Consider the following 13,190-nt stretch of genomic DNA (forward strand, 5'->3'; position numbering starts at 1 on the left):
AATTGATTGTTTTGGTTGTCGATCGACAACAGTTGCATATATTTTGGAATCGATTAACATTTATTCTTCTCTATGCAAAACTATATGTTATGCAAATTCGTTAAGATTCACACCTTAAATGTAACCAAAATTTAAATGTTTTAAATTTATAACATTTATAAATATAACAAAAATTCTTTTAATTTTATATATTTATAACAATAAACCATTATCGATTTTAGTTAAAAATTGCGTTTTAATTTTAAAGACGACAATTTCACCTTGCAGTATGCTTCGCGATGACCATAAATAAAAACCATGGTCAATCATACGTGGCCTTACCAAGAGTTATAGACATGGACTAAATATTTTGATTCTCGATAAATAATGTATATTGACCAATACAGCCACAAATATAGCGTACAAGACAATTTTTACTTATTTATAACATATTTGTATAATGTTTGTTTTGTAAATTTTGTAATTTTAATGTAAAGTGTAATTGTATTAGCAATATATAAAAATTGTGTTGTTGACTTTATTTCGCTTAATGATTAAGTTTAAAATTTTCATCAATTACCCATGTAATACACGGGTCTCAAACTAGTATCTTATATATAAAAACCTAGAAAAACTTCTTTGTGGCACCAAATTTCTCAATTATACTAATTCTTATATATATAATGGATTCAGTTATAGGAATTTATAACTAACTGGATGACAATATCCGATCTTTTTTGTATTAAAGTAGTAGCTTTAATATAAAGAAAATGAATTTTAGGTACCTGACAATGGAGCAAATGGGATTTAGGCGTCCAGCAATTTGAGATGACTGGATTGAATTAATCTCTCCTAGTGGCAAACCACGTAGGCGACGATGTGTAAATGTATGGTGACGGGATCAGTCATCTGAGATGACTAGATCCAACTTTATTCCCTTACATATTATTCTGGCATGTGGCACCACCATATGAGACCAACCATTTGAGATAGCCGAATTCATTTTCAATCATGACAACCTCTCACGGGTGTATCGTTGGTGTAACATAATTACCATGTCAATTCTCACCAATCAAACGACTATGTAAACTTACTAAATATATTTAATATACCATTTCGAATTATCCTAATAATAAAAATAAATGTTCATTGGAGCATGGAGTGTTGTATAACCGTCGTTATATTAACTATAATAATGTTATTATGTATCTGTATGTTATTATATTACTTTTAATATAGACAATATGATATTAACCATTATATACTTTTATTTAGTGTTGTTTAACCATCGTTATATTAATTATAATATAATGTTGTTTGTTTAACAATTTATCTAGAGACCTTATGAAATTCGTATGGGGCATTTACTTGGATCGTGCAAAGACGGATCTCAGATGGCTGATCCACTCACCATACATCTACACGTCGTCGCCTACGTATATTGCCACTAGGGGAGATGAATTCAATCCAGTATCTAAAAATCATTTTTTTATAGAAGTTGCATTTTAAAAATAAAATCGACAAGATTCGTAGTCCATGTAGAAGTTGGATTAGCAGCCCGTTTAGCGTAACAATTGTAAATTGAGATAGGGTTATGAGTTTTTATTTAAATATCCAAAGAAATAAAAATGCAATACATTAATCAAGTGATCGGTCTTTACGCAGAGCATGATAGACATGAACTAACGAAATAACAATAAGGGGTTTTCTAAAGCCACCCTCTTTTTTGCTAAAAAACCGATTAATACGTCGCGTATAGAGTTATACGCGACGTATTGGTTGATTATTCTAGAAAAACCCACCAATTTTGTCTTATTATGTTTTTTTTGTTTTCTTTTATTTTGTTATTATTATTGTTATTTATCATTATTATTAATATTATTTATTATTATTCGAAATTTGGCAAAGGGTGTTCGGTTGCAGAGCTTATTTGGGAAAATTGACATTTCCAAACGAACTTTCAATTGCATCTCGTAGTCAGATGGTTTGGTATAAGGTTGGTCAAAACAATTAACGCATATATACACCAAAACCAGTATTGTACACATACAATATAATAATAAAAGTAAAAAACGACAAATAAAACATAAAAATCTACACAAAGTCCCGGAAGTCGAAGTCGTCATCGGGGCCCCTGAACGCTGCGTCGCTAAAGTAGTCGTCGTCCTCTGCCCTGTGCCTGGCCTCCGAACCCTCACCGGCGGCATCCACGTCATTTCCCCGTCCGCGTCTCACGTCAGACGTGCTCGACTTGTGGTCAAAACTGGGAGTGGGTGGCGTGTGGGTACCCGACCAACACACCGTCACCCTCTATGGCCCCGGCCCCGCCCCTGCTCCTGCTCGAGCTCCATCTCAATCTCATAGCCCTCCAACTATAATAATAATAAATAAACAATAATAATAATAATAATAATAAATAAACAATAACAACAATAATAATAACAAATAATAAATTAAAAAAAATAAATATTAGAGGCGACGTATAGGGCTATATGCTGCCTCTGACTTTCAGAAAAAAGACATAATAAGACAAAATTGGTGGGTTTTTCTAGAAAAAACAAATAATACGTCGCGTATAGCTCTATACGCGGCGTATTAGAGCGTGTGGTGGGTATCCCTAGTAGGACCCAACAATAATCCATATTATCTATATTTTTTTATTATATTATTAAGCATAAGTTAAAGACAACAAACCCCAACCCTAATTCGCGAGCCCCCTCGCGTGAGGGGCTGAGGTGTATTCGAGGAAAAAAAGGACAAAATTGCCCCTCACGTGAGGGGCACGCTGATGGGTTTAACGATCAGACGTGCAAGTGAAATGAAACCACAGGGACGAAAATCACAGATTTAAAACTATTGGACTAAATCTGCAGTTTTGGACAAACCATAGGAACGTAAACCGCAGTTTACTCTAATAACAAAGAGGCCTAAACACAAAATATCAAATAAAGTCCTAAATTTGTATGTAGCTCCTGCTCGAAAACGTTTGAACTGCCACAATTTCTGTTTTGCAACCGCCCCCCTTATTTTGATGACCATTGAATACGATGGTTTATGAAGCATGAGGAAGGACTTCTTAAAAGTTAAGATGTACAATTTCTATTCCATAGTATACAAAAGTGTTAATGCATGTATTAAAATGTTTTAGAGCCTAGGATTAATTCCAACAGACCCCATTCCATTATATTTAAATATCTATATCTATTCTGCGGTTGCATAAAAGATTGAATCGTTTCTTTGCACCCACCAGGATACTTATACATTTGAGTATTGGCGATAGGTGTGTCAAAAGCAGGTTCGATTTTATTCACCCTTGAATTTCATATTTAAACTTCATTCCTTTGCTATCACTAACATAGAAACCTATTTATTTATCAATCATGTAGAGAATGTCTTAAATTAATTATTTCCTGCTATAATTTACACCATGTATGGTTGGTTCGTATATGTATTTAATTATTTATGTGTTTTTTTTTAATACAAATATAATTCTAGAGAAGTGGAAACAGAGTTGGTGGTGAGTTGTGTAATAGGTCAACACATATGTTAATTGAAGACGGGTTAAAATTGTTGTTGATAAAAACGTACGCCTGAACAAAAGATTGTTTGCAAGTTAATGGGATGCACCACAGGTTATGCAAGGTGTTCAGCAAGCTTGGATGGAGTGCAAGATCTCAGATAATCTTTTGATGCTGTCTTGTGAAAAACATTATGAAGTTTGTGTTCCATCAAATCATTTTCTATATATGATGAACAACATTATATGTTAGGTTGCATAAAAATTTTATTTTGCCGATTTATTTGTTTTACCAAGATACTTTCCTTTCTTTATTATGGATGCATTATCAGTTGAACCGTAAGGCTTCTCTAAATGTTGTTTCTTTATGCTGATTCTGGGTATGGTCCTCTTTTACTTATATCTATCAACCAACATAACGTAGTTTGGCATTTGTTTGACTTTACCTTAGATCTTCATTGCATCTCAACCATTAATTGTCATATTATTATTATTATATATAATAAAAGAGATCTTTGGCGAGGTAGTTGACTTTTTTTGCTTTTTTGTTTTTTATATTTGTGTCGCTTCGTTGCCGTAAAACACGAGTTTTTTTTATCGTTGATAACATCAAATGATTCCGGCCGAATTTGCTTCAGCTTGTGGTCGCAACGTGGTTTTTTTCTTGTGAGTTTTTTTTGTCCATCGATTCTAAACAAATTCGCATCAGTCGCGATCGCAACGTGCGTATATTTTTTGTTTTCGCCACAGTTTTTTTTTTATTAATTTTGGGTGTGAATGAATTAGCTTATTACTTTAATTTTGGTATTGTAACCTGATACCAACCGAACACATGTTAGTTGACCACGATAACGCGTGGTTTTCTTTGTACGATTTAGTACCGACAACGTCGATTCCGACCAAATTCGCTTCAGTTTGCAAACGCAACACGCGATTTTTTACCGCATTTCTTTTGTCTATTGATTTCGGAATCAATGAATTCGACGACAATTCGTTCGCAACTGCACGTGTTTTTTTTATTTGCCGCATTTTTTTTATATCTTAAATACGTTAAATTGTTGTATTTAAGTGAGGATGACTTTATGTTCTGCTCTACTTTTGACGCCATAACCAGATACCAACCGAAGTGTTTTCGATTCGTCAGCACAACGCTTGTTGTATTTGGCCATTAATATATATTTTTTTTAAGTTTATGTTCTGTTTCGTAACCTGGCACCGATCGAATTCATCTCAACTCACAGCCGCACCATACGATTTGATAAGTTGTACAACTGCTAATAACATCAAACCGGCGCGTTTGTTCTAGGAATTTACTTAGTATTAGATAATTGAAAATTTTGATGCAACAAAAGTTTTTTAAGGTTATGAGTTTGACTATTTAGTTAATTAATTTCAAGATTTACTCAAATTGTTGAGTTGGTTTGATAGTTGATGGGATGCTTCTTAATTCTTGATTTACTAATCAACCTAAGTTCAAGTCTTCATTATATTCTCCTTTTTTTTTGGCCTTTTGTCTAAAAAAAATAAATCAAGTTTTTGATTTTTTGCTATTTTTTTTTCTTTGGTTAGTTGGAGATTGGAATTCATTCTATTAATATTTCTTTTGTTTCTTTTATGTTTTATATCATTTATTATTATTATTATTATTATTATTATTATTTTCTTTTACTATGGCAATTTTATAAAATTATTATCTGGGTTTATTTTCGATATGGTAGCGAACATATTCAATACTGATCGAATTCGCGTCGATTCGTCATTGTAACACCTGGTTTTACCGGCTGAATAAGCGTTGTTTTAAATATGTTATTTTTTTGTATCTGAATGTATTCGTGTCGCTGCGCCGCCGCAAAGCGACAGGTTTATAACTAGTTGTGAATAAATCTGAAAGTAGGGGTTCGAGTAGAGCCATTCGAGATAAGATTGAACTTTGATAAGATCCATTTAAAAATTATTTTTTATCTATTTTTTTTCTTTCAAAATTTGCAGTATGGTCCAATAGCTCGCATTAATTTGAAAGTTCCACTAATTCAAACCTCCATCTTATATGCTTTTGTTTTTTTTAATGAGCATAGTTTTTGATGGCCGATAATTTTTTAAGCTGATATGAATTCTTTTATTTGAATATTATAAATTAATTAATACTATGGTATGCATATCGCTTGCCGGAGCGTATTGCGAGGGGCCTGTCTTTGTCTATAATTACTACACTTATTTGTAAGCTCCCAATCCGATGGCGGGTTTTAGAAAGGTGAGTTATCTTTATTGTTAATACGAACCAATAAATATACCTAACACGTCATTTACCATTACCTTTACGATTACAACTTAATTAGATCTTTAATTATATACGACCTACATGGAACATAAACAATATAATCATCATATAAGACGAGATAACCTTCGCAAACTCACAGCAACGCGCGGGCACTTTACTAGTAATTATATTATTAAGTATGAGTGATGAGCAGTGAACTTTCACAATTAGATGACAAGGACAAAAGGAACATTTTATAATTGTGCAGAAAAAAGTAATTTGTTAATCCCTCAATTCGTTCATAAAGCATTTGATACAACCTGATGAAGCTTCACTTTTTGTGAAATTACTCTTTTATTCTTTGGGGTTTTTGGTGCAATTAATTGTTATTACACCTTGAACAATTTAAAACTTTTCCAAATGTTATTACACCGTTTGATACTAACTCGGTTAATTTTCTTTGTTAAAACTGGTTAGATGGACCCCATTATAATATGAGAGCATTACTACTTTTCCCGTCTAAATTCATACATAATTATTCTTTTTTATAAATAAAATAAATAATGCTCTCTCTCTCTCTCTCTCCATTAGCCGGTGAACCAATAATAACCTATCATAGAGGTAGGCAAAATAACCCCGATTTCGCACCCGACCCGTGGGAACGAACCAGGTTTCGGTTCCTCATAAAGCCTGTACCCAGACCTGGTGGAACCGATTCCCCCTCTACACGGTCAAAACTCGGTAAACCCGGTTAAATTCCTGGAATCGGTTCTCGCTTAACCCGGTTCTTGACTTTTGTTGGACCTGGTTCATACCCGTCCCGGTTCTTGACTTTCATTGACCATACGGGCTCATAAGAATACCTGATTGGCTCCAATAAAAACCGGATACGGGCTCATAAGAATACACAAACCGGATATTTTTAGAAACGGGAACCGGTTCCGGATATGGTCAATAAAAGTCAAAACCGGGTCGGATAGGAACCAGTACGGGTATTTGACCGGGTAAAGGCGGAACCGGTTCCGGCAAGTCCAGATCAGGTCCTGTTCTGAGTACAGCTTTGGGGAGAAACCCAATACCAAATCGGATAAGATAGAAACCGGTTTCGGGTCAGGTGAAGAGTCATGTATTTTGTGCACCTCTGGCTGGATTGAAATAAAAGGCCCAACTGAATACCAAACATGCGAGCCCAAACCACAGCATCTCAAATCAATGAAATTGTTTATAAAACTTTTAGCGCCAAAACAACACTCAATTACAAGTTTCACATAAATTGCTAAATCAATTCGAAATGAATAATAATAATAATAATAATAATAATAATAATAATAATAATAATAATAATCGACCAAGAATTAGGGTTCGTGGACAACAATCGATTCTGTCTACATTCATCAATCGAGCATCCGCTAACGGTGATGATCAGTAAGTCTTTTGTTTTACAAACCCTAATTCCTCTGAATTTGTAGCAATTGTGGTTTTAGATCTATCTATATATGCGTATGTATCGTTGCTGCAGAGAAAGAGTGGAAAATGAAAGGACGAAGAAGATTTCGCTATCGGATTTCCTCGACCGGAAGCTTCAGCAGAAAAATTCCAAATTAGTCCAGGTCCTTTCTGATTATAGATTAGGCTAGGGTTATTATCATATTATATTATACTCTTAATCAGAAAGTGGCATACTATATACACTAATTTTATGCAAAAGAGCAGAGCCGAGCCGAGCCGAGCCTGAGCTTGACAAGCTCGAATAGAACTAGCTAAAAACAACCTGAGCTGAGTTGGCTCATTTTTGTAACCGAGCCAGCCAAACTCGTCCCAAGCTCGGCTGGCTCGATATTAGGCTCGTTTAACTTCAAAATCGAGCTTGAGCCTAGATGAGCTGCCTCGCTTAGTTTCGAGCTCGAGCTCGAACCCACCCTAGCTCGACTCGTGAACAACTCTAGTTTTGACTTAAGAGAGCTCGAGCTCAATTCGTTTTGAGCTCTTTTTCTTAAGATTGAGCTTGGCTTGTAGGCCGTTTTTACCAGCTTGAGCTAAGGATCGCACTCAGCTCGTGTATTGTATATTAATTAATTTATTATTAACGGTTTTAATTATTTCTATATATTTCAAGAATCCTTAAACTAGACTAAGCTCAAGTTGAGATCGTGTGCAGTACCTTAAACGAGCTAAAATTTAAAAGTACACACGGCTCGTTAAGGCCTCATGAGCCTAACTGATCTTCTCATACAAGGCCTGAGTTCGGGCTCGATAACCAAGCAGCCTTTGTTCGAGGCTCGGGTTCAGCTTGGCTCCTTTCGAGCTTTTTATCGATCGATCTCGAGTAGCTCGCGAGCGGCTTGTGTCATTTGCAACCTTGTTTCTAAGCCTCTAGGATGATGACATGTAGCAATAGGAAGGTGATAAAAGCAATGCAAAATCTATATATTAAAAGTCCAGATTGGACAGGGCGATTTGTTTTTCATTTTACTTAGAAAGATGTAATTTTCATGAGTTTATGAGGGTTATCTGTTAGTGACCTACTTCATACTTCATATCTGAATAGTTAAGTTCATTATTCTTGTATACAAAGAGGATGATTTTGAACTGCGTCCCTGTTTTTAGTATATAGGAGTGTTTTTGTTATCATTTTGGACATGCAACTTCTATTATCTAAAGTTGATTATTTCTATCTAAAATAAAGAAAAAAAAAGTTTCATCGAAACACTCAAAATCGATTACCTGCATTGAAAACACAATAATCAGTTTGGAAACGCAATCCCAAGCATCCCTCTAAGCATTTCCTTTTGAGATATATAATCAAGAGCATATCATCTCTGTCTTGAAATTTGCATTAGTTTTTTAATGTCTAAGTGTCACATTTAATTCTCATTAATACATGATTCTAGAGATACATTCATACCATTGCTTATAACTACCAGAAAGGTTTGATGAACGGTGGTTACACACTGTTGTCATGAACATTGTTAGGCTTCATTGAAGCTGCTTTTTTTTTTCACTATAAACTTAACTACTTAAGTGCGGAATACATTTTTTATTTAGATTACTGCCTGATATGAATCTAATCAAGAATGTGACTCATTAAAGTAAAATGTGAAGCGATACTTTTTTGTGTGGTGATTAGTTGGAATATTGAGTTAAAAAAATTACCATTTTTTCCTTCTCTATATTCAAATGTGCTGGATTAGAAACTCAATAGTAATTTTCTCAGGGCAAAGAGAAACCATTTCTCTCGCCAGGAACCGGTGTCGGTACTAATCAATATTTTAATGGAGCAATTGCTGACCAGCAAACTAAGGGAGCAGAGTTAAATGAAGCTCTTGATATTTTCAAGCACAATAAAGAAAATGGAGATAATGTTGGTTTCAGTTCAGAAGATTCGATACAAAGTAGTACCGTCACACATGAAACAAAAGAATCCCAGAATCAGGATTTGAGGAAACAAAAAAATCAATTTGAAGGTTTGTCATTTGCTCGCTGTATATATTGTTTTCTCTTTCGTCCTAAAATTTCACTACTTTTTTCGTTATGTATTCATATTAATGTGTGACTCCATTTCATCGGTAGCTATTTTTGTTTTCCTCAAATTTGTTAGAAATATGAGTTCATTTAGTGTTTAGTGGTTCATTGGCAAATTTAGTTAATTTGTTTCTATTTGTAAATCAACTGAATGATCTTTTTGGCAATGAATGCCTTTTTTTTTTCAGTTCAAACTCTTTTTTTAATCCTAGTTATCATCTGTAAAACACTTTTATTAAGGCGTTATATTTAAATTTGTACATTCTTTTTTTCTTGTGTGGTTAACAAAACACCAATGTACTTACACTTTTGTTTTTTCAGCCATTGTATTTTTTATATTCTTACATTTGAGTCATTAAAAGATGTTATCTTGTCAAGGGTCCTTTTGCGGTTTTTTGTATCGTTTGAGTCATTATGTGGTTTTTGCTGTTGTTCTCTTTGGGTCATCATTAAAATAATCTTATAATGTACAAAATACACATTTTTAACGACTCAAACGTACGGAATAAAGAATACAAAGACGAAAATGTGACGTGATGGTAGTTGAGTGTTTTTTATGATCACCAGGTTTGCATGGTAAACTATCTGCTCCGAAGGGTTTAGTTATTCTGGGAGGTGACCCGATGCCAAAACGAGCAAAATATCAAAAACCGTTGGCCAAAAGAGACTCAAGAGAGAAACCACTTCCTGTTTATAATCACTGTAAGTACCAAATCTTTAAAAACAGTAAGAATTTTGAAAACCAATAAGTACCTAATTACTTGTCCATGAACAGATGCAAGTGGCAGTGGATGGTGGGACAGTGACATGGAAGGCGTTGACAACGACGAAGTGGGCTTCAATGAAGTGTGGGAAGGGGTCGGGTCCGCCACAATTGGTGGACTTGATTGGCATTAATCTAGCAATCATTTTGATGTTAAACTGCATCCACTGGAAATTTGATCTCATTAGGTAAAATGGTGGTTTGAATCCTACAAAGGTACATCCTTTGTGTAAATTGTGTTTGTTTTATGCAACTAAACTACTAACTGTAGCTCCTGCAATGATGGACTCTACTAAGTAATGTGCTATGAAGTACGCCCTTAATTCCTGCATATATAATTGTGTGAATTCATAAAAGATTTATTATGGTATATTGCAATACAGAGAACAAAGTTATGTTATTTGATCAACATATACATCAATGTTAAATGCAAGAAGATACAAAAAATAAGGCATGAATCACGCACATCAATATTGACAAGAAATTTGGTAGAGAATAAGGAAATTGTGATAATTAATGATTCCTATAATCATGGAGATAATAAAGAATGATCCCTGTAATCATGGAGGTAATAAAGAAAGATCCGATTTCCATTACTCCCTATCAAATTGGAGCATGGAGATCTTGAATGCCTAATTTGCCGAGCAGTTTACGGAATAGATGCATTCCCAACGGCTTTGTTAAAATATCAGCAACTTGAGTTTTAGTGTCAATCTTCACAGGATGAATTTCTTTGGACTGAACTCGTTCTCTAACGAAATGACAATCCATCTCGACGTGTTTCGTTCGCTTGTGAAAAACGGGATTGTTAGCTATGTGATGTGCCGCTTGATTATCATAAAATAAGGAAGTTGGTCCGATTGGTGGTACTCCAAGTGTGGCTAGTAACCATCTCATCCATAAGATTTCACTAACCGCATGTGCCATTGCCCGGTATTCGGCTTCGGCAGATGACCGTGAGACAACGGACTGTTTCTTAGATCGCCATGATATGGGCGCCCCCCCCCCCAAAAGTAACAAATACCCAGTTCTAGACCTTCGGGTGAAAGGACAACCTAACCAATCCGAATCACAATATGCCGTGAGTTTGATTCCGCCTTCTTTAGGAATATTCCTTGTCCTGGAGTGGCCTTGAGGTATCGAAGAACACAATTCGCCGCCTCGAGGTGACTATGTCTTGGGTCACTAATAAATTGACTTAAGACGTTGACGGCATAGGTGATGTCGGGTCTAGTCGCTTGTAAGTATATGAGTTTTCCAACCATTCTTTGATATTGGTGGGCATCAACACGCGGTTCCTCATCGCACCTATCGAGTCTCAAATTTTGCTCCATTGGAAATGGACTTGGTCGGCATCCTGCCATACCCGTTTCTTCTAGGATGTCAAGAGTATATTTTCGTTGACTAAGCACCATTCCTTCTTTAGTTTGAGCCACTTCAATGCCAAGAAAAAACTTTAAGACCCCGAGATCTTTAATGCTAAACTTACCGTTGAGAAAAGTTTTGACTCCACGTATCATGTCCAAATTATTTCCAGCAACAATGACATCATCTACGTATATAAGTGCGGCAAGAAAAACATCTTTTCTTTGGAAGGTAAATAAAGAGTGATCCGCCCCCGTTTGCTTGAACCCAATTTCGAGCAACGAGTTAGTGAATTTTTGGTACCAATTTCTTGATGCTTGTTTTAGACCATAAAGCGACTTCTTTAGCTTACAAACCCTATCATCACCTGGTTTAGCAAAGCCTTGGGGTATTTTCATATAGACTTCTTCATGTAAATGCCCATGCAAAAAGGCATTGTTCACATCAAGTTGATGGATGTGCCAATTTAGTTTAACTGCTACAGTTAGAAGGGTTCGAACCGTTACTAACTTTGCTACAGGAGCGAAAGTTTCGTGAAAATCTACGCCTTACATTTGTGTAAACCCCTTTGCTACAAGCCGTGCTTTATACCTTTCCACTTCGCCATTTGGTTTGTATTTAATCTTGTAAACCCACTTTGAGTCGATTGCTTGTTTCCCCGTAGGCAATTTCTCCAACACCCAAGTTTCATTTTCTTCAAGTTCTTGAATTTCTTTCTTCATTGCTTCTATCCATTGTGGGTCTTGAACGGCCTGCTTATAGTGTTTTGGCTCACTACTAGAAGTAATGGCCGATAAGAAGGCTTTATGTGTGTTAGTAAACTTTTCGTAAGAAATAAAATGTGCTAAAAGGTGTACCGTTGAAGACTTTTGATCGGAGGTTGATTGCTTATGGTCTATAGATGGTGGTAGCTGAACATCAAAGTCATCAAAATGCTTTGGTCTGGATCTGCTTCGTTTCTCTTTTGGCTGGTCCACACTTTCTTGATCATGCCTAATGTTATTTTCAAAATTGTGGTCACTTAGCCCAGATGCATCATTTATATGGTCAGACATTATTGTTTCCATGTTGGGCTCATTTACATGATGGTTTTCTGAGATGGGTTCATCAGGTTGAGTGGGCTTAGTATTTTGGGTATTCTCTAAAATGGGCTCATTAGGCATGTCATTCTGGGTATTTTTTGAGGTGGGCTCATTGGTCTTCTCTGTATTGGGTATGGGCTCAGTATTTTGGTCAGATTCAAAATTAGGTATGGGTTTAACATTTTCAGAGTTGGGCTTGGTGATTGGTTCAGTAAGTAATATGGGTTCATGTGTGGACTCGGAAGTTTGTGGAATGTCACCTGAACTTAGAGGTGCACAAAAAAAACCGGTTCCGGAACCTAACTGGTGGAACCGAACCGGAACCGGTTCCAGTTCCAACCCGGTTGGAACAATACCCGGTTTGGGTATTTTTGTACCCGAAAATCGTACCCGGTTCTCCTATTTGTATGTCAGTACCAGTTCCAACCCGGTTCCTACCCGGTTCTTAATTGGAACCGGTTCGGTTCGTACCCGGAAAAACCGGTTCCGACGGGTTTTTTTTGAAGGGTCAAACAAAAGTCAAACTGAATATCTCTTGGGCTTTATTTATTTCTTCATTGCTGCCCCAACATCAGTGGACGCAGAGGCATCTTGGGCTTTATTTATTTCTTCATTGCTGCCCCATTTATGTGGAAACACAAATATCTCTTCTTTCTCAGATTTCCAATTTTCAAAAGGAAAAACATTTTCAAAAAATTTAACATC

General features: G+C 35.7%; 1 long non-coding RNA gene across 1 annotated transcript; it reads left to right on the forward strand.

The window, feature by feature from the left end:
• Positions 1–9,085: 9,085 nt before the first annotated feature.
• Positions 9,086–10,185, forward strand: LOC143584107 (uncharacterized). Its single transcript, XR_013144295.1, has 3 exons — positions 9,086–9,217; positions 9,843–9,977; positions 10,051–10,185. It is a non-coding gene; the product is annotated as an uncharacterized LOC143584107 (long non-coding RNA).
• The last annotated feature ends 3,005 nt before the right edge of the window (positions 10,186–13,190 follow it).

This window comes from Bidens hawaiensis, unplaced genomic scaffold (genome assembly GCF_021521415.1).
Source record: "Bidens hawaiensis isolate Kalapana, Puna unplaced genomic scaffold, B.hawaiensis_p1.1 tig00032812_1, whole genome shotgun sequence".
NCBI classification, from domain to species: domain Eukaryota; kingdom Viridiplantae; phylum Streptophyta; class Magnoliopsida; order Asterales; family Asteraceae; genus Bidens; species Bidens hawaiensis.